The following is a 24,868-nucleotide window of genomic DNA, read 5'->3' on the forward strand; positions in this document are numbered from 1 at the left end:
ATCATTCAGTGAGTATGGTGAAAAGCAGTGAAGTTCTAGTTTTTAGAGTTTGAGTTGTCCTGGACTGAGTTGTATTACAATAACTAGACATTATTCAAACACAAAGGTGGTTTTTAAGGCCCTGCTACATGTAGATGAAGAGACAAACAGTGAAAAGTGTCAGGTGACAGAAACTCTGAGTTCCAGGATCAACTTTCTAATGAGAAGCTATTGCTGGTCAAACCAATCTCGTTGACCTGTTGAAATGCTAACTTAGTTGACTTGGTAAATAGTTATTATTCCCCCGTAGCAGGATTTGAGTATTCTCAGATACTGCCTTTATTTTAAGATTCTAATGAAAATTCCATTCATGGTCTAGAATAAAACTACAAATCCTCAGGGGCAACCAACCATCATGCAGTCAATCTGCAGCTTCCCCCAGTGAACTGGTTCAGTGACGGACCGCTCAGGAGCCCTCAGGGATCACTACAGTAGAGCCGGTGCAGACAATGATTACCCTCAATCATGAAGAACACGGCCTGTTATGGTCTACACCCTTGTTGATAAGGCAAGGAAGTGTATAATATACATTGTTAAAGAATTTCGACAAAAGTCCTTTCTAAAAGTTCTTTTTTAAAAATAAATTTATATATTTTGTTTATTTTTGGCTGTGTTGGGTCTTCGTTGCGGTGCACGGGCTTCTCATTGTGGTAGCGTCTCTTGTTGCGGAGCATGGGTTCTAGGCAAGTGGGCTTCGGTAGTTGTGGCACACAGGCTCAGTAGTTGTGGCTCACAGGATCTAGAGTGCAGGCTCAGTAGTTGTGGCACACGGGCTTAGCTGCTCCGCGGCATGTGGGATCTTCCTGGACCAGGGCTCGAACCCATGTCCCCTGCATTGGCAGGAGAATTCTTAACCACTGCACCACCAGGGAAGTCCGTAAAGTTTGTTTTTTTTTTTTAAAGAAATTCTCTTCAGTTACCTGGAAATTTTTCTTGGGAAAATCATCTCTCCCAGAGAAGCTAGATCAGAGGCAATTCTTCACTCACATCAGTGTGACTCAGCACAACTTCCTAGGACTCCTCAAGACCCCAGTGGGTTCTTCCCGGGACCTCAGCTTAATTCTCAGCTCATGGTGGACCTTAAATCATTTTCACATCATAACATGTCAATTGTTTATCTGCCTCCCCTCTTTAAGCTCAGCCTTGGAGCGAGAAACATAAACATCCTACGTGGAGGCAGTTTTTTGTCCAGACCCTGTTGCCTGGAAAAGTTATGATCGGCAGGAAATGCAAAAATCCAGCAGTGCTTTTGTTTTCATTGATTTCAGTGACATTTTGAAAATGGAGCACCTAAGCCAAACCAAATCCCGGGCCTTATTCTGACCAAAATCTGAAACAAGGAACTTCATGCGGAACATGAAAAACTCGATTGTCTCCGGCCACAACTGAATGAAAAGCTCAGATTAAAACTGGCAACGATTTACTTCCTACAAACATGCTTTGTTCCTGGCTAACTTGTCAGCTCATAAAAAAACGCCTCTGTACAAGCAGCTGTCTCATTCAAGACGCTGAAGCCTTTCATGGCCGTCAGTACGAATATGTAACAGGGAGCCCAGTCCAGGACCCTTGCTCTAAAACCCTGGCCCAGAGTGTGGGCCTCCCCGCTTCCCTGGTATGCCTTTCTTCTAATTTGATGACGTGCATTTTTTTTTTTTTTTTTTTTTAGCGGTATGCGGGCCTCTCACTGTTGTGGCCTCTCCCGTTGCAGAGCACAGGCTCCGGACGCGCAGGCTCAGCGGCCATGGCTCACGGGCCCAGCCGCTCCACGGCATGTAGGATCTTCCCGGACCCGGGCACGAACCCGCGTCCCCTGCATCGGCAGGCGGACTCTCAAGCACTGCGCCACCAGGGAAGCCCTGATGACTTTCACTTTTAATAAATGGTTATAGAAAATGCCACGCTCTTCATGGAATCCCCTCATCATTCCAAGAAGCCTATTTGTGGAAAAAACCGATCCCAGAGGCAAAAACAGAGGAGGTCTCTGAAGTTTCCAATTCTTAATCCCAGCTCTTGCTCTGAGCTGCTCTGGGTGAACTTATTTAATATCTTTATATATTTAAATGTTTCCTTGGCAAGCTGAGTCACTTGCGGTGACCACCCTGAACTAGTTTGCTAGAGAGAAACCATATCAAAATTAGGGCAAACCATTTTGCAAATATAAACTGGCTGGTGAATAATCATTATGGCTTTCCCAATGAACCAGTAAATAAATTGATGACACATCCAAGATGTCTCATTATTTCCTGGATTATCTAGAGAGGCACTGTCAGCCCAACCTCAACATGAGGACTCATCGTGAATCCTCGTATGTACCATCATATGTACCGTCTTACAGATTAGAGAGTGGATGGACAGTGGCTAAAAATAAGGAGTCCCTTTACCCTTCCTGATTCTACCTTTGCTTATGTCACTCCAATCACTTGGAATGATCTCTTTGCTCTTCTCATCCCAGTCTGAAAATCTTCTCTGAGAACTTCTCATACACTCTCCTTCATTTAAAGCCCAAACTCTCTTAGTGTAAACTGCATTAGCTCTGACCTAGTGGAAAGACGATTCCAGGTGCTCAGAATTCATAAATTGGCTGTGTGACCTAGGATAAGTCACTTAACATCTCTGAGCTCCAGTTTCGTTTGCTATAAAAACTGGGACTAGAAGCACCCTCCTCACAATTCCTTTAGAAATCTTTCCCATCCAGATCATTTTGGTGTGGGGTTAAAAGAACAATGAAGAGATCAGTGAAACACTGCAGTTGCTGTGAGATAGAGTCTGTTGGGGGTGGCTGGCCAGAGCAAAATATGTAGGAAATGTGTGGCTGAGGCCAAAGATATTCAAGTCATTTTTTGAGTATATATTATGTAGCAGGTACTATTCCATAGTTGTCATAGGCGGAAATGCTCCCCCGCACCGAATTCATACGTTTAAGTCCTAACCCCCAGCACCCCAGAATGTGACTGTACTTGAAGAGTGAGTCTTTAAAGAAGTATATAAGGTTCAATGAGATCATTAGGATGGGCCCTAATCTTATATAACTGGTGTCTTTATAAAAAAAAAAGACATTAGGACACAGACACGTACAGAGGGAAGACATTGTGAAGATGACCATCTACAAACCAAGAAGAGAGACCTCGGAAGAAACCAACCCTTCTAACACCTTGATCTTGGACTTCTAGCCTCCAGGACCCCAAGAAAATAAGTTTCTGTTGCTTAAACTGCCCAGACTATCGTAGTTTGCTATGGCAGCCCAAGCAAACTAGTAGTTATTATCTCCGATTCTTCAGAAATTATCCACCACCTAAAATGTGTCCACAATTTAAAACATGTTCAGTGATTATAAATACAAACAAAAGAGATGACTTATTTAGTTTTTACATTTTTTTCCTTACTCCTGTCAGCCCATTTCTCCATTCTTTCTCTTCCCTAAGAACACACCTTTTGAAATCATGAATGATAGGAAAATTATTTCCTGCTGGTATCAGCACAGGTTAGGTCATGCTGCAGTAACAAACAATCCTAAAATCTTAGGGGTTTTTTAACAATTAAGTTTGCTTATTTCTTATGCTAAATAAACAGGGGGTCCACTCCATGTCTCCTCACTAGTCTCAGACACTTTCCCAACTGGAGGGCTAACAGTGGCCATTAGAAGAAAACATGGTGAATTTCTCACCGGCTCTTACATTCTTCCACCTAGAAGTGACACAAGTCACTTTCACTCATGCTCTGTTGCTCAAAATAAGTCACCTGGCCATGGCTATCTTCAAGGAAGTGGGCAGTACAAACCTATGTGGCAGGGGAAGTACCAGAATATCAACGAGCAGGACCCTTTGCTGCCACAGTGCTTTTGGGTAAGGATAACAAAATTCTCACCACAACTGAAGCAACAGTGGTCCCGTGGATTTAGAGGGACAAAAGTCCTATCCACAAAGGACATAGTTTAGCTTGAATGTCTATACACTAAAAAAAAGAAAGAACTAAAAAGAAACTAAAGAAAGAACAGGGACTTCCGAATCAGATCAATCCCCTCCATTTAAGCTAATAGCTTTAGGCTCCTCTGAATCTATGTTTTTTCATCTGTAACTTTCCTCATAATATTTCTATGGGGACTGAGTAAAATTACATTTGCAAAGTAGCCTCAACAGTGTCTAAAAATGTCCTAGAGGACTTCCCTGGTGGCACAGTGGTTGAGAGTCCACCTACCGATGCAGGGGACACGGGTTAGTGCCCCGGTCCGGGAAGATCCCACATGCCGCGGAGCGGCTGGGCCCGTGAGTCATGGCCGCTGGGCCTGCGCGTCCGGAGCCTGTGCTCCGCAACGGGAGAGGCCACAACAGTGAGAGGCCCGCGTAGCGCAAAAAAAAAAAAAAATCCTAGATGCTTTTCCCTGCATCCACTGCATCTCTGAAACATCCAGGGTGACTTTTTTTTGCCCAGCTTCTTGTATGAATCCATGATTCAGCTGTTTCACCTGGTCCCACACAAGGCTTGGCTTTGCCAAAACCACCAGGTACCTACCTTCCAGAGAGTCTTCTTACTTCTAAGACACCTAGCCCGCCTGGACAGGTACCCTTCTTAGCATACTACATTGTCTCATGTACATTCTCTGTCTTCTCTCCTCTCTCTGTCGAGTCCTGTGCTGACCTCAGGCCTCCAAACCGTCAGCTAGAAAATGAGGTCAAATTAAGTGTGATGTGTGAGACGAGGATGACGTTGATTCATCTGTTTTCTCCAGAGTTCATGGCATTGGAAGGGTCTCCTCTATGTTCAGGGAAAGCAAGCCCTGGGGAAAGCAACTGTCTCTTAGAGGTGACTCACGCCGCCTTCCATTCTCTCCCTCCAACTTCCCTGGATTGAAGAAGGAAGAGGAACAAGAGAAGCAGCAACACACCCCCTACCTACTCACCCCTCCCTCCCCCACTGCAAAGCGAATCAGAGACTCAGGGCAAACAGCTGGGTGACATGAGCAATTAACCCCTTTTGAACTGAGGCAAAAGGGAAAGACTGGCCAGGTCAGGCGCTTAAGCAACTTGTCTCCTCTGGGTTAATCGGGTGCCCTGTCTCCCCTTCAGCTTTTCACCATCAGCACTTGGCCCCAGGGCATTAATGGGGTGAACTGGCTCCTATGCTTCCCTGTTGTGGCTGCCACACCCACTTCTCCCCAGCTGAAGTCTGAAAGCGCGTAGTTCATTTGATGGATGTGATACACCTGTGTGTGTGTTTGCTTTGATTATAAAGCAAGGTCAACCGCTCTCCTGTTTTATTAATACTTACATGCGTGTCCTGGGGCCACTGAGCAAAGCTGAATTAAAGCAAAAACAAAAATCATTAAATTTAACTTCTTCTTATCATTCCCAACTGAAAGCAGCTGCAACTGCCACAACCGTCTATGTAACACTATACATTTGTATCATCCTTTACAGTTTAGAAAACACTTTTCGTGTATTTTCCCTTGATCTCCCTAACAACCTAGCACAGGTTTCCTCACGTTATTGATGAAAAACTGCAGTTTGCAGAAGTAAATGATATCATGTGCTCGAGGTGTCACAGCTACTAAGTGACAGAGCTGGGGCTCTACCACAAGTCTTCTGAAACACAACTCCGTGAACGTGACACATAGCTAGCTGGACGTGGAATTCAGACATGAGGGTCCAAGAAACACCTGCGCTGTACCAGACATGGTAATAAGTGTTTTCACATATGCGACCTGACATAAACTTCACAGCAAAACTGCAATGATCACAGTACTTCCATTTATCCGAAAATGTATGTATGGTGTGAGGGTGTGAAGGGGACTGTGGAGAGGACAGCTGGTGGTAAGAAATGAGTCCAGACAAAGATAATTAGACGAACATTTATTATTCTCATTTAACACATAAGGAAAAGGAGGTTGAAAGAGGAGATGAGAATAGCTAACAGGAGAATTTTAGGTAAAAACAAAAGTCAAATTCAATATTATTTCACCGTATCACAGCAGGTGGACAGATTGAAGGATGGATGGATGGTGAATCCTCTACCAACCACAAGCCTGCCAGGGGAATTTTTTCCACCAAGAGCAATGATTCAGATTCACCAACACCTGGCTAAACTCTTCTGAATCCTCAGATCTGTGCTTTTAGTAAAAGGAGGTGATAAAAGGTAACCCAAAGAAAACCTGAAGATGATTGAAGCACAGATGCAAAAGTACCAGTGGGCACAGATTCACACATGAACAATAACGGCAACACATCACAAGTCTGGTGGAATTAACCTCATGCCAACCAAGGTAGCAGCTTAGTAACTCCTCTTGTCAGAGATTTTTCCAGATGCGAGAACTAAAGATAGGCCCGAGTCAGAAGAACAATGGAACAGGGAAAAACTTGTACTGAACAAAGAGAAAGACGCATTCTTGCGATTGGCAAGCCATTGGTCATGGTTCGGTAACACAGAGATGGTCCCTTTCCCTCTGTGACTCACATAGTTCTCTCCCAGAAAGACTGATGGCCAGGATATTAGGAGCTAGCTCAAAGCATTGCAGGGTACTGCCACCGGGGCTCTCGTTTCTGTAGAGATCACATCCTCCCCTAATCAGAGGAGGGTTTTCATATGACACAGCCAAACAGCCCTGTCTTTGACATCTAAGGCAAATTAAGGGGGAGATTTTGAGAAGCAAGTACAGGAAATTAAGATTCCGGTAGAGCTGGTTGAATTTTCTGAGAGGAGACTATAAATATAATAGCTAACTTGGCACCATCACAGTACTAAGTCTTTGCCTGCCTCATCTCAATCAATCCTCATAACAACCCCATGACATAGGTACTATTATCATTCCCACATGAAAAATGAGGAAACACAGAGAGGTTAAGTAACTTGTCCAAGGCCACACAGCTAGTAATGGCAGAGCCAGAATTCAAACCCAAATGTGTATGGCACTAGATCCTTCACTTATCTTACTCAGTACTTTATAATGTCTGTCCTTAGAGGAAGAACTGGGGAGACATGGGCATGAAGATGCTTTTTAAAAATAGTATTTTGATTTTATAATGTAAATTTGCCTAATTATAAGTAGTCTTATATTCTAGTGTCCAGCTTTCTCACAAATCATAAAGGTTCTTCATCCAACAAGCCTTCTTAAAATATTTCCATCTCATCCCAGAAGGAAAAAGGAGTTCAATTTTCAGAATCATTTACTTGACATCTAGGTGCTAGCAAGGGTAATTCATTCACTTCAACAAATACTCGAAGCCCACTCTTCATCAAACCCATGTAGGGTGATGTGAATGTAAACATTTGCTTAAACCGTGAGTGACTGAAAAACCGAATGATTGTTATCTATGTGAAACCAACCATACGACAGTTCACAAGCAATTTGCAGTTTTCAGTTACTACAAAATGTTTTCAGTTTTCAGTTACTACAAAAGCACTTCAAGAGTCAAATTTAGCTCTTGGCTTAATTTCACCCAGTCTGTCACACTCAACCAGCAGCTAATGGGACTCTAGCTACAACCACCCTTCATCCTGGACCAGAGCTTGGAAAACTTTTTCGGTGAAGGGTCAGATAGTAAAAGTGTTTAGCTTTGTGGGCCAGATGATGTTTGTCACAACGACTCAACATTGCCATTGTTGCAGAAGAGAAGCCATAGACAACATGCAAACAAATGGACATGGCTGGGTTCCAATAAAACTTTATCTACAACAACAGGTGGCAGGCTGGATTTGGCCCACAGACTATAGTTTGTCTCCCTCCCAACTCCCATCCCTGGGGGAAAAAAAATAAAATGACATCCTCACTCACCCCAGTCTGCTGTTCTGATGCCCCACTGAGGATCACGAAAGGCTTTTTAAAGTCGCAGAAAATCTGTGAACAGTGGTGAATTACTGCAAAGCTGCTAACCACATCCAAAATTAACAGCTAAAGTCAATTGTCAGAGACAAATTTGACCAACCCAATGACCACTGAACAGAAAACCCTATACTTTCCTTTCTCTTTCCCTCTGTCTCTTCCTTTCTTTGGCTCTTATCACAATAGGGAAAAGATGCATGTGTTTGATTTGGGATTTTAATTTGTTTCATGCACAAATCCTGTCTTTTAAAGTAAGGGACGTTTTATATTTTTCGTTCAAGAAAACAAAACAACGCTTAATGAAGGTGTTTTGTTTCAATTCATTTTTAGTCATAGGTCACTAGGCAAGAAAGCAGACCCTGTTTCTCACAGCATCACAAGCAATCATCCTAGAGCTAGGGTCTCTGATGAAGGACAGGGAAAATTCTCCCATAGCATCTTGCCTTCCCCTGAGGACCTGTTTCATTGTGAGCCTTTTGGAAATGTAGAACAGAGAGAGAAGAAATTAGAAATAGTGGGGGAAATGGAATAGATCATGATATGATAACTTCCACTCTATAGATTCATTTATTTTTTTCCTCTCTCCCTGTTTGTCCATATTTCTTGAAGACAGAGAGAGGCTAAAAATTTCTGCTAGGAATCTGTAGCTGTAAGCAAGAGGGAAGTAGAAACTGCACGCTAAGGGCGGTGGCCTCCACGTCTGAACTGGCTACCTCCTCCATCCGCAAGGACTCCTGTTTCTTAGACCTCAGGATTAAGTCAGCCCATGAAGAGTTGGCTATTCTTAGGCTATTTGTATAGATTTCCTCCTTCATTTGCATGTATTTTGCCTGCTTGTAGTTTCAGTAAACACTTTAATTAATTATATATTTTAAAGTGCTTGATCATGTGCCATATAGAGAAAGGGTACAATTTTTTAAATCAATGAGGGGGAAGAAATCACTTATAGGGCTCATCAGCTGGAACATCTGGTGTTTCACGTATAAAAGGGGGGATGGGAAAGAAATTCTCCAAATCAGGAATTCTACAACTTCGCCTCAAAAGGGTTCCGCCTTGCAATGAGATTTGTTGTGAAAGTCCCCAGATGTGTAAGAATGAGTCTAGGTCAAGCATGGAGACCTAGTAGGAGCGAGTGATTGGCCCCCCAAAAGCCGCAGAGCCAAAGACGTCAATCAAATGTCAGCTCATCACATGGAGAAAAAGGTAGGGGCTACCGCGCTCCCTGGGTTATTGAAAGAAGCAAACTAGGAAAAACAGAAAAAGCAAAACCCATGTGCCAAGGTCACAGCCGACTTGATCAGTCCTGGTTTCCTGCACACAGACAGCCCTGGGTATCTGGTAGACACAGGCTTGTGCTCTGAGGCAGGGAGAAGGGAAAATGTGGACGTTCCAGCTTTATGTAAAAGGAGCAGTTTATGGAAGGAGGAGTGGGCAAGCTATCCTAGCTGCTCAACCCGACACCCTGCACACAGGTTTCTTGCCTGGTGACTGCACAGCAGCTATAGCATAAATAACAAAAGTGGCAGGTGGCAAACAGAGGATAAAAATAATAGCAATAGCTACCATTTATTGAGTACCTACTCTGGTGACAGGTCTTCTGCTGGGCATTCTTACATATATTATATTTATTCCTCATCATCTATGAGATAAATGAGGTTACCCTTTTTCGACAGTTGAAAAAAACATAAATCAAGAATTTTTAAAAAAACATAACTCAGGGTTACATAGTTTTTAGAAAGGAAGAGTCAGGATTCAAATCTAGGTCTTTGTGAAGCTAAGGTTTAAGTGGAAACATCACTAGCTCTCAAGTTTGTCCTTGCTTTCAGAAAATCAAGAAGTTGCCTGAATCCCAAGGTACCTACCGCCAATGATTAGAGCTGCCAGCAACACCACAACAGATGACTCCCAGGGCGTTGCTTAGAGGTTGCTGCAAAATCTCAAGTCCAGTAAAGCCTTTCCATCTACCCCCACTGCTGCATGAACAATATGTAGCACTTCTGCCTCCAGATCTCTCACAAGTGCCTGCCAGGGACCGAATCTAACCGGGACCCTATGGCAAGGGATTCTGGAAATGTAGTTCCCAGGTTTCTAGCCCTGTGCTAGGAGGCTCTCACAGAAGGGAGCAGGAATGGTTCCGCATTGCCCAGAGAAACTCTGGCATAGTCAGGGATGGGCCTTGCAACAATCTGGAATTCAGGAAAATGTGTGGAGTAGGTCATAATCCACTACAGATAACTCCACAATGCGGGTGGGAAGAGCGCAGAGTGGCTCCAGTTTAATGGTGGGATCAGATCCACAGAGTAAATGTTCTGACCATTATTTTAACGCTAGGACTATATTCTCCAGCTCTCAGGATCCGGTGAGATACTTTTTTTGCAGATTCAAATCTTGAACAGCCTCCAGAAGAAAAGTAACATGGTGCAAAAGTCACTTCCTAGCCCTTCCTATTCTTACCAGAGCCCGTTTTGAGAGGCCTGTGCACCAACAGCTTTAGTTAACGGTACGGTAACTCTGGGCTCTGTTTTTCCACTCTCACTGAAAATTCTTGCTTGGTGGCTGCCCTACTTGTCCGCTTACCTTAATTTCTTCAGGAAAGGCTTTAGTTTTAAAAGGTAAATTAGCTGAAATGACCAAAGACAAATTTGGGATAATTTTTAACTTAATTTCAGTGATCAAAGTTACATTCTTATTCCCTGTTTCCTGAGAGCAATTACTTTCCATTCTTATAGCTCATTCTCACCTCCATATTTCTAAACAGTATGCTTATACTGCTAGTTCTTGATTTTTCAATTTATTAATAGATATTATCTATTGACACCATACTATTGAAAATGAGAAATTAGCTTTCATATAATTCAACACCCATATGCACACGCACTCACATACACACACACACACACACAAACTCCTGCTTTTCCACTCATCTTCCCAATATAATTTTTTGGATTAAATCAGTATTCAGTATTACATTATCATAATTACGTAACATTTATTCACAGCTGCATCATGTTGTTTTCTGTATTTCTTTTCTTGTAAACTTTGTTTTTCTTAGAATTAGTCATCATTTTATCCCCTTGCTTAGTTTTTCAGTAATCTCTAATTCAGCGGCAAGCTCTCTACGCACCCCCCCCCCAAAAAAAACTCTCCTTTTGATAGACTGAACACATCTCTCCGTTTTATATGTTCTCAGAGACACCCTTGCCACCCCAGCGCTTCCACTCTTCTGCTCCAATACAGAAAGACTGCTCCCTGGGCTTGCTGCCCACCACCATTCTGAGATCACCTGTCATCAGCAACCAGGGTGACGCTGGACGCCGTATCTCATGAGATGATCCCAGGCAGCTCCCTTGAATCTCCCCCCCCTCCCCATGATACCAGGTGGTGGTGGTGATGGTTACATTTTCCCTCCGTTGAGCCAAATGCTATATTTAGCTTTCCCTCCAAATCATGACTCCCTCCTTCTCTTTCCAGACAATCCCACGTGTGTCTCCGGCATGCAAAAGTGGGAGGCTGGTGCATTCCAGAGCCAGAGAGTCCCCCAGTGTCCCTGTGGTCAGTCTGCCTAAGTGGGAAATAATGGAGAGATACCAAAATACAAATGCGTGGGAAGGGTTTCCGAGAAGAAGTTATCCAAACCATTTCTGGAAATGGATGATAACATTATTTCCTTAAACACAGGATGCCACAAAGAGATTATAATAAATGGTGCAATGTAAAAATGAGTTGCAAACGCCAGTGTTTTTTTCTTTTTTAAGCCAATTGCTTTGTGCTAACTGTTGTCACCAGGGGTCTATGAGTGAGTTCTGTGTAGGCCCAGTGCCCAAAGGCTTTTTCCAAACCCATTTTCCAAAATCATTTATTAGGCCATTGCTCCACAGGCTACAGAATGTGACCACCTTCCTCAAATCCAAATATTAGATAATAACTAAACTACTGCAAAAGTTTGGTTAGCTGAGGCTCCCAGGGAAGCCAAAAAAACAAGATGCAAAAAAAGCAATATTTTACCATACATTCCATGGAGAATACAAAATATAACTGATTTAGAGCTTGAATAAGCATCATTTCTCCCCATTGCACATAGAATACAGCAGTGTCCATTACTCTGTAAATTTAAATATAAATGTGTGTATATATACACATATACATATAGACACATATATATTAGTATGAATTGTAATAGGCTGAGTATTTTAATTACTAAACACGCTAATAAATGGTATTTTTTTTCCCTACTAAGAGTAAAGTGCCAATAAATTCCTATGATTATGACCCCTCTCCTGCTTTAGAAGAATCATATAAATCAATACAAACACCTTTTATGTTTGGAGTACTTTTTAAAACTGAAGATTAATTTACATGCAGTAAAATACATACGTCTTAAGTATACTGCTTGGAGAACCACTATGTTACCACTATCTAGATCAAAATATAGAATATTTTCATCACCCAGAAAGTTCCCTCATGCCTGTATGCTTGTTTGGTACATTTTTAATGGCAAACATACTTTATTCTTTAGTAGAAAGTTTTCAGTTTGTAATGAGAATATTTGATTAAGCGATACGTGACCATGCCAGGGAGAAAAGAAACTAACATTTATCAGGCAAATGTAATTTGCCAAGCACTTTGACATATCATGCTAATCCTGTTAGGCAGGTGTAATTATCTCCATTGGGGCAAAGAAGAAGCTTGGACTCTGAGAGTTTAAGGGACCCTCCCAATGTCTTACAGTCCATAAGCAACTTGGGAGCCCTTTTCTTCCATTTAATCACACTGCCAGATAATACAGCTTACTACAGTTTGCAACTAATGAGAGGTTTGGGGGGTGTCTGTTTTAGCCAACTCTTATTTATTTATGCCCAACAAAGAAAAGTGTAAAGGATAACTGAAATCCATAGAAAATAAAAATTTAAAAAACAGTTCTCTATTAGGTAACATTAAAAATAGCTGTAGCTGTTAATTTACCTTAAAAATAGCTTGAGAATAGAAGAAAAAGAGATAGTGTCCATATTCTAACTAAGCTTTAAAAACAAAAAGTATTGCTTTTCCATGTCCTTGAAATGGCCTCCTTTGTCGTTGATTTTCAGATCAAGTTCAGGGCCAGGAATAAAGGACCAGGAACCAACTGTCCAGGTCACGGGAGTAGTGGTTTGGGGTACCCTGGAGAGTGGTCCTCAGGGCCAGTTCTTGTGACCTCATGGCTTCATGGCCGACTGTCCCAGTTTTCCTGGGACTGTTGCAGTTTTAGCACTAAAACTCTAGTGTCCCAGGAAATGCCTGAGTCCCAGGCAAACCGGGTTGTTTGGTCATCCTACTGCACAGCCACCACTTGTCAAAGTACCTTAACAAAATGTTGCTTTGGTCTTTGGGATTCCAAGGATGACTGGGAAAGTGAATAAGATCATAAACGCAAATTCCATCAATCTGTTCACCAAAAAGAGTTTAAAAAGAAGAACAGATGTGCATTTGCTTATCCACAGATAAGGAACGGCCAGAAGGTGAACAGGGAAGCGTAGTCTCATTGCTTCCCGAGAGGGAACCCAGCACTGGCTGACGACGGCGATCCCCCGCTGCCTGCCCTTTCGGAGCCCTCTGAGTTCAACGGATGCAGATGTATGATTACACTCACCAGTGCTGCTAGGGTGTGCTCCTCAGCCAGCTTTGAGAGGCTGCAGGGGTGGAAGGCAGGGAAGCAATGGCGACGGCGACGACTGCAGACGCCCTCCACCTGCTTAGACCCCCTGCTTAGACCCGCTTCGTACTTCAGCCATTGAGCTCCCTCACAAGACTCCACTTAAATAACAGCTTTTATGATTTTATTTTGAAAACCATGGCATTGATCTCTTTACTTACAGTGTGTAAATAGCAACACTCTCTGAACAACTGTTTACAGAAGAGGAAAACTAAGGTCTGCTGGGAAGGAGATGCCGAGTCAAAGGCATCAGGTTCAAATCCAGGGTCCATGCCTGCCATCTGTGTGACCAGGAACGTATTTCTTCATTCCTTCTGATCTTTATGTCTTCATTTGTTTAAAAATAATGTGTGCATGCAGGCATGTGTATGGGTGTGGTGTATGTGTGTGTGTAACATTAGCTCAAAGGACTGTTGTGAGGATTAAATGTTATGGTGTTTATAAAAGTAACTAGCACTGAACTAGTATATAGCAAATACTCAATTACTGCCTAATCTGAAACTGAGTCAAAGTGCTGAAAAAGCTTTAACGCAGTAGCAGAATTCAGGCCCCATGGATGTTTCTTCAATGACCCTCCTGCCCCAACTCAAGCTCAGTGCTCAGTTACAGACCACACAGATTACATAGTGGAGGGTCAGATCTCCGGATGTCAGGGTCTAGAGCCAACTCCAGGCTTAATCCATTCTAAGGATTGTAGCTTTGGAATTGTCCTCCAGGCACAGAAACCAGCATAGAGGTCCACGTGGCAAAAAAGGTAGGTGCGTGTAGGAGGGGAGAAAGAAGAGGTGGAGGTGGTGAGCAGCGGTCCCCTTGAATCAGCCTGCTGGGCAAAGCGGGGTTGTCTCTCCACAAGATATAACACACTGGTAGTCAGCATCCTCTCTAGGATCCTGAGCCAGATACGGAAGAGGCAGTGTTGGGAGCGAACCAAGACAAGGAGGGACTGAGGAAGGAACAGTACAGGAAGGCAACCACAGAAATGGAGAAAATAGATGTGGTTGGGGAGACTCAGGCCCGGAAAGCAAAAAGGTTTTATTTAATATCATTTTCAGTTAATCACGTTTACCAATGCTTAAAACACACACACACACATGCACACACACACGCACACAGAAAACTGGTGCACTTTTGATTCCCATGTCAATGAAAGTCATCTTTGGTGCTCACAATCATCACCTGTTTCTAATACCTGCCTACCTGAATGAGCCACTGTAGCAGCAGCAGCGGAGGAGACGCCCCCTGCGGCACCATTTACCTGGGAGCCTCTCAACACAGCCTCTCAGCAGCCATCTGGGCTACTCAGTGCCTCTGGCCCCATTCCCAGCCTGAGACAAGCATTCTACCTTCTCTACCACATGATCCTGCAATCCCACTCCTGGGCATATATCCAAAGAAAACCATAACTTGAAAAGATACATGCACCCCAATGTTCACTGCAGCACTATTTACAGTAGCTAAGATATAGAAGCAACCGAATTGTCCATCAACAGATGAATGGATAAAGATGTGGGGTGTGTGTGTGTGTGTGTGTGTGTGTGTGTGTGTATACATATATATATAATGGAATATTATTCAGCCATAAAAAAGAATGAAATAATGCCATTGGCAGCAACATGGATGGACCTAGAGATTACCGTACTAAGTAAGCCAGACAAAGACAAATATAATACTGCTTATATGTGGAATCTAAAAAAAATTGATACAAGTGAACTTATCTACAAAACAGAAATAGACCCACAGACATAGAAAACAAAGTTATGGTTACCAAAGAGGAAAGCAGGGAGATAAATTAGGAACTGGGGATTAACATAAACACACTAGTACATATAAAATAGATAACCAACAAGGACCTACTGTATAGCACAGGGAACTATACTCAATATTTTGTAATAACTTACAAGGAAAAAGAATCTAAAAATATATATATATATATATACATATAACTGAATCACTTTGCTATATACCTGAAACTAACACACCACTGTAAATTGACTATACTGCAATTAAAAAAAAAAAAAACCCTATCCTCTCAACAACTCCAATTTTTCCCACCAGTTAGCAAGGATTTATAGGCATTGTCAAGTCAGCTACAATGAAACTCTAACCAAATTCAGTAGAAACTCCCTTAATCAACTTTTACCTCCACTTAACCAGACTAACTGGGTTAACCAACACTAGGGGTGACCATGTAATTTATTACCCAGGACCTCTGGAAGAATGAAAACAGTGCTCTTAATAGTTAAGCCAGGACAAAAGGCACAAACCAGGGCCATCTCTGTCCCTCTTTAAACCCACTGACCTATAGGCAAGCACAGACTGTTTCCCAGCAGCCTCTGCACTTCAGGTGACCATCAACTGAGCTATAAAGAATTACTTGTCTTGGGCTTCCCTGGTGGCGCAGTGGTTGCGAGTCCGCCTGCTGATGCAGGGGACATGGGTTCGTGCCCCGGTCCGGGAGGACCCCATATGCCGCAGAGCGGCTGGGCCCGTGAGCCATGGCCGCTGAGCCTGCGCGTCCGGAGCCTGTGTTCTGCAACGGGAGAGGCCACAACAGTGAGCGGCCCGCATACCGCAAAAAAGAATCACTTGTCTACAATCCCAGACATGTTTATACCCATTGTATTTGTTATCAGAATTACGTAATTATAGTAAATACTACGTAAACTGATAAAATATAAATGTAAACAGAAAAGGTTTCTGTAAAAATTTAGTTGAATGTCTCAAAAAACTCAAAAGTGAGTTGCTTTAAAAACTGCTGTCCATCTAGGTGCGGGTAAGGCAACTGTAAAAGGCAGGAAGAAAAATATATGAAAACTTCCGTCTAGACAGAGACGACAGTTTACTTTGCAAGTGTTTTTAAGATCTTGCTCCACTTTAAAGGAATTGCAACTGGATGTGGTTAATGATGCATGACAAGAGTGGTTTATATAAGAACGAGGACATGGAACTCCAAACAGTGAACTCATAGCAAGGAAAAGCCGGACTTCACAGTAAAAAATAATCCATGCATTTTAAGTTTAAACTAAAAAGTTTAAGACATTTAGATATCTATAGCTCTATATCTATGTATCTTTAATTCCTAGCTTTAGCAGACTTTTTCAATTGACCAACCAACATCTGGTCCCTACCTTGACTCTTGCCAAAATTACAGCAGGTCCTCTGTCTTCCTACGTAGACCAAGTCTTACAGTAAGAGGTCTCTTGTCAACAGAAGATGCTTTGTATCACACCTCAAAAATTATTTCAAGGCAAATAAAATGATCCCATTTTATTTATGTAATGAATCTTAGGGAGGAAGATTTTACCTCAAACTGAAAAAAGACCAGGGGTAATGAAACTGAAAACGTCTGCTCTTCTACAAACAATGCTTCTGGGCAATGTAAATGTATATGAGTTTATGTGACCATAACTTCCTACCATAAACAAATATGGCACAATAAGCAATTTTCATGGAAAATGAAAAGGGAAACTACATTGCTGTGTCTCTTATCACAAATTACTGTCAAAACATACCTAATTTAACATGAGGAAAAAGTACTCAGCAGTGACAAATAAAAGAGAAAAAAAAAAATTGGAGGTCATTGTCCTTGAAAACAAATTCAAAGTTAGCAGTTTAGCTGAGGTGTGTGAGGTTGAGGGTCGGGAGATACGAAGGAGGAAAGTGGAAGTTAGTGTGTAATGAAGTGAAAGGAACGTGACAGTAATTGTACCCCTGTCCTTCTTCCTCTGATCCTTATTTGAGAAATCACTTATTTATTAGAGAAATAAGTGTACCTCTGTTCACAGTACTAGAAGGATGTAAAGAAAACAATAATAGAAATAACACCTACATACGTCTACTCTATGTCAAGCACTGTTATACTTATTAATTCATAAAAGAAAAAAGCACGAGAGCTTAGAGGTAAGAGAGAATAGTAGAGGAACAGAAATTGGGTCCTGTGAGGATATTGGTCCTCCAAAGACTAGATAAGGAGATAATGGTTACATTATGACAAAAGAGAGCTCAGCTGAACATAAGGGAGAAATTATTCGGTTATGAAGTTGATCAAACACTGGAAGAAAAAGTTCTGGGGGGACTGTGACTCCAAAAGGCCATTTGCCTAGGGAAGGAGCCTAGGTACAAGGGAGCCGGAAAGGGCCAAGGAGACAGACAGGCTAAATCCCAGTTGGCAGAGTAGAGCCCAGCCCTGGGAGGAAAGCCTTCACCAAACTGCCAAACCAAGGGGCCACAGTGAGAAGCCTGCCAGGTCATTGAAGCTGAGTCATGAGTCATGATACGGGATGGAACACACGGAAAGAGCTTACCAGAGGCAAGAAGGCAGGTCTGAAAAAGCCAGCTGCACAATGTGTTGACTTCCACAGATTGTCAACTGCTCCGCCCCACATCTTTTTCAACCAGTTGTGTTGATTGTAAGTAGTTCCACTTGTGAATTGCTACCTGACTCTGAGACTCTTCCAGGAAATTTTACTGGGCAAGGGATTTCCCTAATAGTTTATTTACTTTTCTTCTCTTATCTCAAAGCAGGATTTAGACAAGGTGTTCACACTGTACCTACAAATTTTAGGATTCGATGAAAAATGTGGAGGAGATGAAAGAAGAGAGGATGGGACAAAAGAAGGGAATAAGAATTTTAAATTGCCATTGATGTAAACCTATGTTTAAGTTTTAAAACGAGTGATCCACCTGAAAAGGGAAATAAATGAGAAATCTACAGTTAACCTGGTACAATGGTCAGAAACAGCCACCCATGGCAGACTAGGTACGTTAGAATCACCCGAGAAGCCTTTTTAACAATATATCCCCAGCTCTCTCTCCCAAACCTACTAAATCAGAATCTCCCGGGATAGGAAGGTTATCTCTATTTTTTCAAAGCTCCTCAGGTATTTCTGATACACAAGGAGACTTGGGAACTTCTGACTTTGCAGATGCCTTCAATGTTTAGGACTTTTTACCAAAAACAAGTGAGGACTTCTTACTCAGCTACCTGCTTGGGTGCTAGAACACTCATGTTGGTTGTTTCTATCTGATTCAGGTACTTACTAATGGTAAAAGAAAAAAATTTTATAACTCAGCACCTGATGAGGAAAATGTTTAAGGAAATACAACCCCCTATGATGAAACAAATCTGCATCTTCTTTCATCATGGTCTCTATATCCAGGCAGGTCCTTTCCAGTTGTTTCCTGCTGTCAGTGCTACCATGCTCATCTTAAAGAACTCTTTGCTGTTTGTGTCTGTAATTACTCAAAGTCCATTGCCTAATATACAGGTTTTCTTCCACTCAAGACATCACCTATATTACTATCACTCTTTCTATCTGTACTCCTAATTGCTTTTGTACAAACTCATATAACCAAAGAAACTTTTAAAGGTACAACCCTCCCATATAACTTCTTTTGAATGGAACTGTATTCTGCTCATGACTTCCAATCTTTCTAGTCTCAAGAGAAAAGAAGAGGAAAAGAAAGAAAAGAAAAGAGAAAACAAAAGCAAAGAGGGAAAAAGAAAGAAAAGAAAAACTATCAGTTCTGAATTGAGCATTTTAACTTTGATTACTGTAGCTCCTTTCCTTGTATCGATCGTGTGTGTCCCAATGGGCTATAAATGGTTTCCTTATCTTGCATTTATCACAATGTACTGTTAATGTGTTTAATTTTTTATCTCTACTATGAGTTTTAACAAGTCTAAGAGGGCAGGAAGCATCTATATTACCATTGTTGAATCACTTATACCTAGCTTGGTGTCTGGCTCCTATAAATGCTTCATTAATATTTATTGAATTGATGGATAGATGGATAGATGGATAAATGGTTGTTTCCTGCTGTAACCACCATATTTTTCTGACTAAAGTACTACCTGCCATTGAGCCCCCAGAGAACAGAGATGGTATCACATTCATTTGTGTGTCCAGAGTACACATGTTTGAAGAATAACTGAATAACCTAAGGCAGAATTAACCAAGCCATGTGATTCGCTGCTTTGTTGTTCAATACCTTCTACAAGGTTTACGTAAGCTTGTATGTTATCTGAACCAAATCAGAGGATTTGGTAGACATTCTCTGAACGTGAATAGTCTGGCTTGTGAAATACTGAATGTCTAAACATTCCTAAGTTTCCAAGTTGTATATAGACTAAATAATTTGCAATCAGGAATTGTCCTTGTTAGGGAGATTAGTGCTGAGAGAATCCCAATTCATACCCTATTAAATCTGAGAAACAAATTACATGTCCATTGACCAGAGCCATGGTTTCCTTATGCCGTCATCTGAGATGAGTCATGAGCAAAAAGGTTATTAGTGTCAGAAATGTAATCACTGGCTTCCTGCACAGCTGAAAGCTAGAAATGAGATTTAGGAATAGAGATTTACCACCCAAATATTCCTTCCCTCACCTCACTCCCCTTAAATGCACCCAATCAAGCAAAATTCGGTACTTGCACAGACTATGAAAAGCAAGATTTCCTTGTTTCCACTTTCAAATATAATATAGTCACCTATAGTAAATAAAGCATGAGTCACAGCTGGGTAAAAATCCCATTGTTGGTCGCTCGATAAACATATATCAGCTATATACCTATAAAGACAACCTGAAAGAATCTGAGGTGCAGGATAACAAATAAAAATTAGAGCTAATGTCTATTGAGCATTTGCTCTTTGCTAAAATTGTGGCAACTACAGTTGACCCTTGAACTAAGTGTGGGGAAAAGTTTGTGTTTGTTTAGAGATCACAGTATGTGGACTCAAAGTAGGGTTTGAACTCTGATTCTACCCAAACTGTTTCAGCTTCCTGTCCTTGGGTGAATCATTTATCAATTCCATTGTTTTTGAGGCAGAGGCAGATTTCAGCTGTGTGGTGGGTCAGTGCCCCTAACCCCAGTATTGTTCAAGGGTCAACTGTATATAGAATAGCTTATTGAATCTCCATGGTAACCCAGGAGGTAGATTCTATTATTATCACTATTTTATAGATAAGGAAACTGACATCCATAGAAGTTCAATAACTTTCCCAAGATTGCACATTATGTAAAAGATGGGGCCTGGATTCAATCCCAAACAGATGAAAAGATAAAAATCCAATCATTTAACAGCTGAGTTAAGAAACAGAGAAATAAGTGAACAGCTTTGAAGGTAATTTTTGAATTAGGTTCCTTTTGAATTAATGAAGTCTGGAATACATGTAAGACTTTCAACTCCATGAAATTCAAACAGAACAGGAGACTGTCCCATGTGGAAGGGATAGGTGGGAATATAACTGATCCCAATGAGGAAAGAAACAAGAGTACAGATTGATAATATTATCTGTCTCTCCCAAGGCCTATTCCAGAGAAGTTGTCCAATTTTTCAGACTTTCTGTCAAGGGTCACTTTAAAACCCCAGTCCTGGGAGGCTCAGAAGCAGTAGACTTTTTAATACCACAAGAGCACCTTAAAAGAGATAGTTTACTTACTAGTCTTGTTACCTTTGGGGGTAACAAAAATCACTCAACAAAGGCAGGTCTTTTCCTTATGATCCATCTACTACCCTGAAGCCACCAGCTTATTATGATCTCCATGATTTCCATTAACACTGCTCTGCTCAGGAAACAAGAGACCTAATCATAATCTCTTCTCTGGTAGCCCCTGGCAGGCGAACTTGTGTTCCGACAGTCCTCATCTGCAGTGAGGGCAGTTCCTTTTGTAGCTGGATGTAGACAGCATCTGTTACCTGTTCCATTAAGCTCACCTAAGCGGTGGCACATAGTAATGTGCCTGCAATCATTCCTTTGGCCCTCAAATGCTCTGAGGAACCAACTTAGCCTTGATTTTCCCTGTAGGAATTGGGTACTGGGAACAGATTAGACGGTTGCAGCCATACTACTACATAGCTCTCTTCATAGCAGGACGCTCCCAGCAAGCAATCTTTGCATACAGCCCTGTCAAAATTCAGTCCCAGCTCCCAGGTGTCAACCCCCATCTGCACAGAAACTTCCCATCACAGTTGTAACGAGAGACTCAGCTTTGGGGGTCAAGGGTCAAAGGCAGGAGCTGAAGTGGGAACTTGGAGCCAGAAGGTCAAGGCCAGAAAGACCAGAGCCAGCACAGAGGATCTGGAATAAGTGGATCACTTTCTATGATGGTTCATTTCATGTGTCAACTTGACTGGACCGCAGGGTGCCCAGATATTTAGTCAAGCGTTATTCTGGGTGTTTCTGTGAAGGTGTTTTTGGATGAGATGAACATTTAAAATGGTAGACTGAGTAAAGCAGATTGCCTTCCCTAACGTGGATGGGCCTCGTCCAGCAACTGAAGGGCTAAATAGAGCAAAACTACGGACCCTGCCCTACTTAAGAGGGGGAAGTCACATAATTCTCCTACCTTCCGACTTAAACCGAAACATTGGCTCTTCCTAGGTCTCAAGCTTGCCAGCCTCAGGACTGGAACTATTCCATGGGCTCTCCTGGTCTTCATGCCTCTGGACTGGGATGGAGCTAAGCCATCAGTTTTCCTGAGTCTCCAGGCTGCTGACTCACCCTGCGGATCTGGGGACTTGCCCACTTCCATAATCATATGAGCCAATTCCTTAGAATAAATCTCTTTACATAGGTAGGTAGGTAGGTAGATAGACAAACAGACATGGATATACAGATATGGAGTATGGAATACATATAATATCCAATACCATAAGATATATATATATTCTATTGATTTTGTTTTTGCAGAAGAACCCTAACTAGTATACTTCCCTTGCAGTTTTGCCTCTCACATCCATGAGCCATGATTACACCTTTAGACCTTATGGCTTGACCTGAAATTCAGCACCTCATTCTGACCATAATTCCCTATCCCTTCAGCTCCTTGAGTCCTTTATGCCCACCACACCCTCTCTCTGACTCATTAAGACCTCCCATCCTTGACCAACGTCTTTTAATTAAGGCCTCTCTACACTCGCTTCCAGCCCTACCTGCCAAGGCTCAGGTCCATCACGCAGCATCTCTTGTACTATCCTCAACTTCCTTGCCTACAGTCAGCCACTTTGACCTGGCAAACCGCAGGTTTTGGATCCATCACACTGTCTGCGTACCTTTTCCACATGTAGAGCCAGGCTGCTCAGCACTGTTGGAGAAAATCAGAAAACCACACCTACTGCTGCTCCTAGGAATTTTGACTTTACTGAACACACTTTCTCTGGTTTCTCCTCCTCTATGCGTGGCCCCTCACTCTCATTCTCTGATGGGAATGCTTCTCTCACCTGTCTTGCAAGTCCATCCTCCAGCCTATTCTCTGTATATACTTTTTCTGGACAATCTCATCTACCCCCTTTAACCTCTACCTGTCTCCTCATTACTTACCCATAGGTCATTTTCTTTTTTCCCACCTTTGTCCCTTTATACACCCTACTCCCTCTACCTGGACCACCCTAACCTCTCCTATGTCTGCAAAAAAATACACACATAAACACCTGGAGAATGTCTACTCTTTCTTCAATACTTAGCTCACATTTTTTAAATGACTCAGGTCAGGCATTACCTCCTGCAGGAAACCATCCTGACACCTGACTCCCTCTTCGGTGTCCTGCCTACGGTCACTTATTAGCTAACATCTATTACTGTAGCTCTCTCAGCATCCCTTCCCTTCATAATATCTTCACCTCACCCCTCTTTCCTTTGGGAATGGCTCCTCTCCCACTACCCATTCTGTGTGAGTCTACAGTATCTGTAATCATGGTTTGCTGTCCTCCAGCCACATTACCTAGATCCAAAATTTAAATAATAATCCATGGCCCTAGTTGTTGGTCCAAGGAGTGGAGATGTGGCGCAAGCTTAGCCAATAAGAATCTTTGCCTTGCACACCACTGTAAAGCAATTATACTCCAATAAAGATGATAAAAAAACAAAACAAAACAAAAAAACACTTTGCCTTGGATTGTTCTAAATGGGGCTAGCAGGAAAGGTTTCTATGTCTGGGGTCATGGAATTAGAAGGATGTGGCACAGGGGTTATTTATAATCACATTCTCCAAGGACCTACTGTATAGCACAGGGAACTCGGCTCAATATTCTGTAACAACCTAACTGGGAAAAGAATTTGAAAAAGAATAGATATATGTATATGCATAACTGAATCACTTTGTTGTATACCTGAAACTAACACAACATTGTTAATCAACTATACTCCAATATAAAATAAAAAGTTAAAAAAAGATCACATTCTCCACTAAATTCTAACTACGGAATCCTAGTATATTCTCAGAATGCACTGAGCTTCCCTCTATCAAAGACCACTGTCTCACTGCCTGGAGTTACCCATTTAGCGGATGCTCAACAAATGTTTGTTGAATGACTCTCTCATGTTTGGGTGTGCCTCATCTCTAAAGGGATACTGAAAATTGAGTACAGACAACTGCCGTCTCTGGCCACACTTGATGTCATGACGCATCTTGCTACAATTTGACAGCAGGGATGTGTTCACTTCGTTTATTTGAAATTTTGGAGGAAAGAACCATCCTTCACACACATCTTGAGGGGAGAATGTATGAGTCTGTCCACATCTTGAACCTAGAAACTGAAAATTAAGCTATACTTGGCCAGAGCTCAAATCTTTCCTTTAATGTGAAAAACCTTTTTTGCACGTGACCCCTTAGAGTTAAAATGGTGGAAGCCATTGAGGAAAGCAAAAGAAGGATTTGTTTGTTTGTTTGTTTATAAAGAACAGAAAAGAAAGGATACAATTTAGTTACGCTGGAAAATAACTTATGTGAAATGAAAAAAATGCAGGCTCCAAGCATTGTTTAGCCACTGAGTTGCCAAGAACATAGCAACCCTATTGTGCAGCCTCTCCTCTTCCACAGCCAGATCTATAAATTAGAAATAATATTATGTGTCCTGGCTAGTCTCACTAGAGCTTAATGAGGTTATTTCTAGGAAACCCTTTGACTTCAAAAAGTCATATGAAAATTTATGATAAAAGGTTTCAACTTGATTAAGAAGCCCTTGAGGCCTTCCTTGTGAGTCAAGCATATTTCCCACTGACTTCCTATGTGTCTCTATTATCAGTATTAAATATTTATTTTAGGTCTATTCTCCCAGCTCTCAGCCCAAGGTGATTTTTAATGCCTATTTAGTTTTTATGATGATTTTTAAAATGTGCATTAATAATAGAAGAATCTAATGTTAAATTGAAGGTTATTAAAATAGGCCTCCTTTCAAGGCAACTGGATGTTGAAAAGATCTTTTTTCTTTTACCACATCTTTCCTTAATTGCATGAGAATAAGGTTACACTTGGTTATAATTTAGACTTTCTATAGCACATTTGTATAGGCAAAGACTTGAAGTTGTAGCATAGTAGAGATTG

This window comes from Aethalodelphis obliquidens, unplaced genomic scaffold, assembly GCF_003676395.1.
Source record: "Aethalodelphis obliquidens isolate GAN/ISIS:26980383/991018 unplaced genomic scaffold, ASM367639v1 scaffold8, whole genome shotgun sequence".
NCBI classification, from domain to species: domain Eukaryota; kingdom Metazoa; phylum Chordata; class Mammalia; order Artiodactyla; family Delphinidae; genus Aethalodelphis; species Aethalodelphis obliquidens.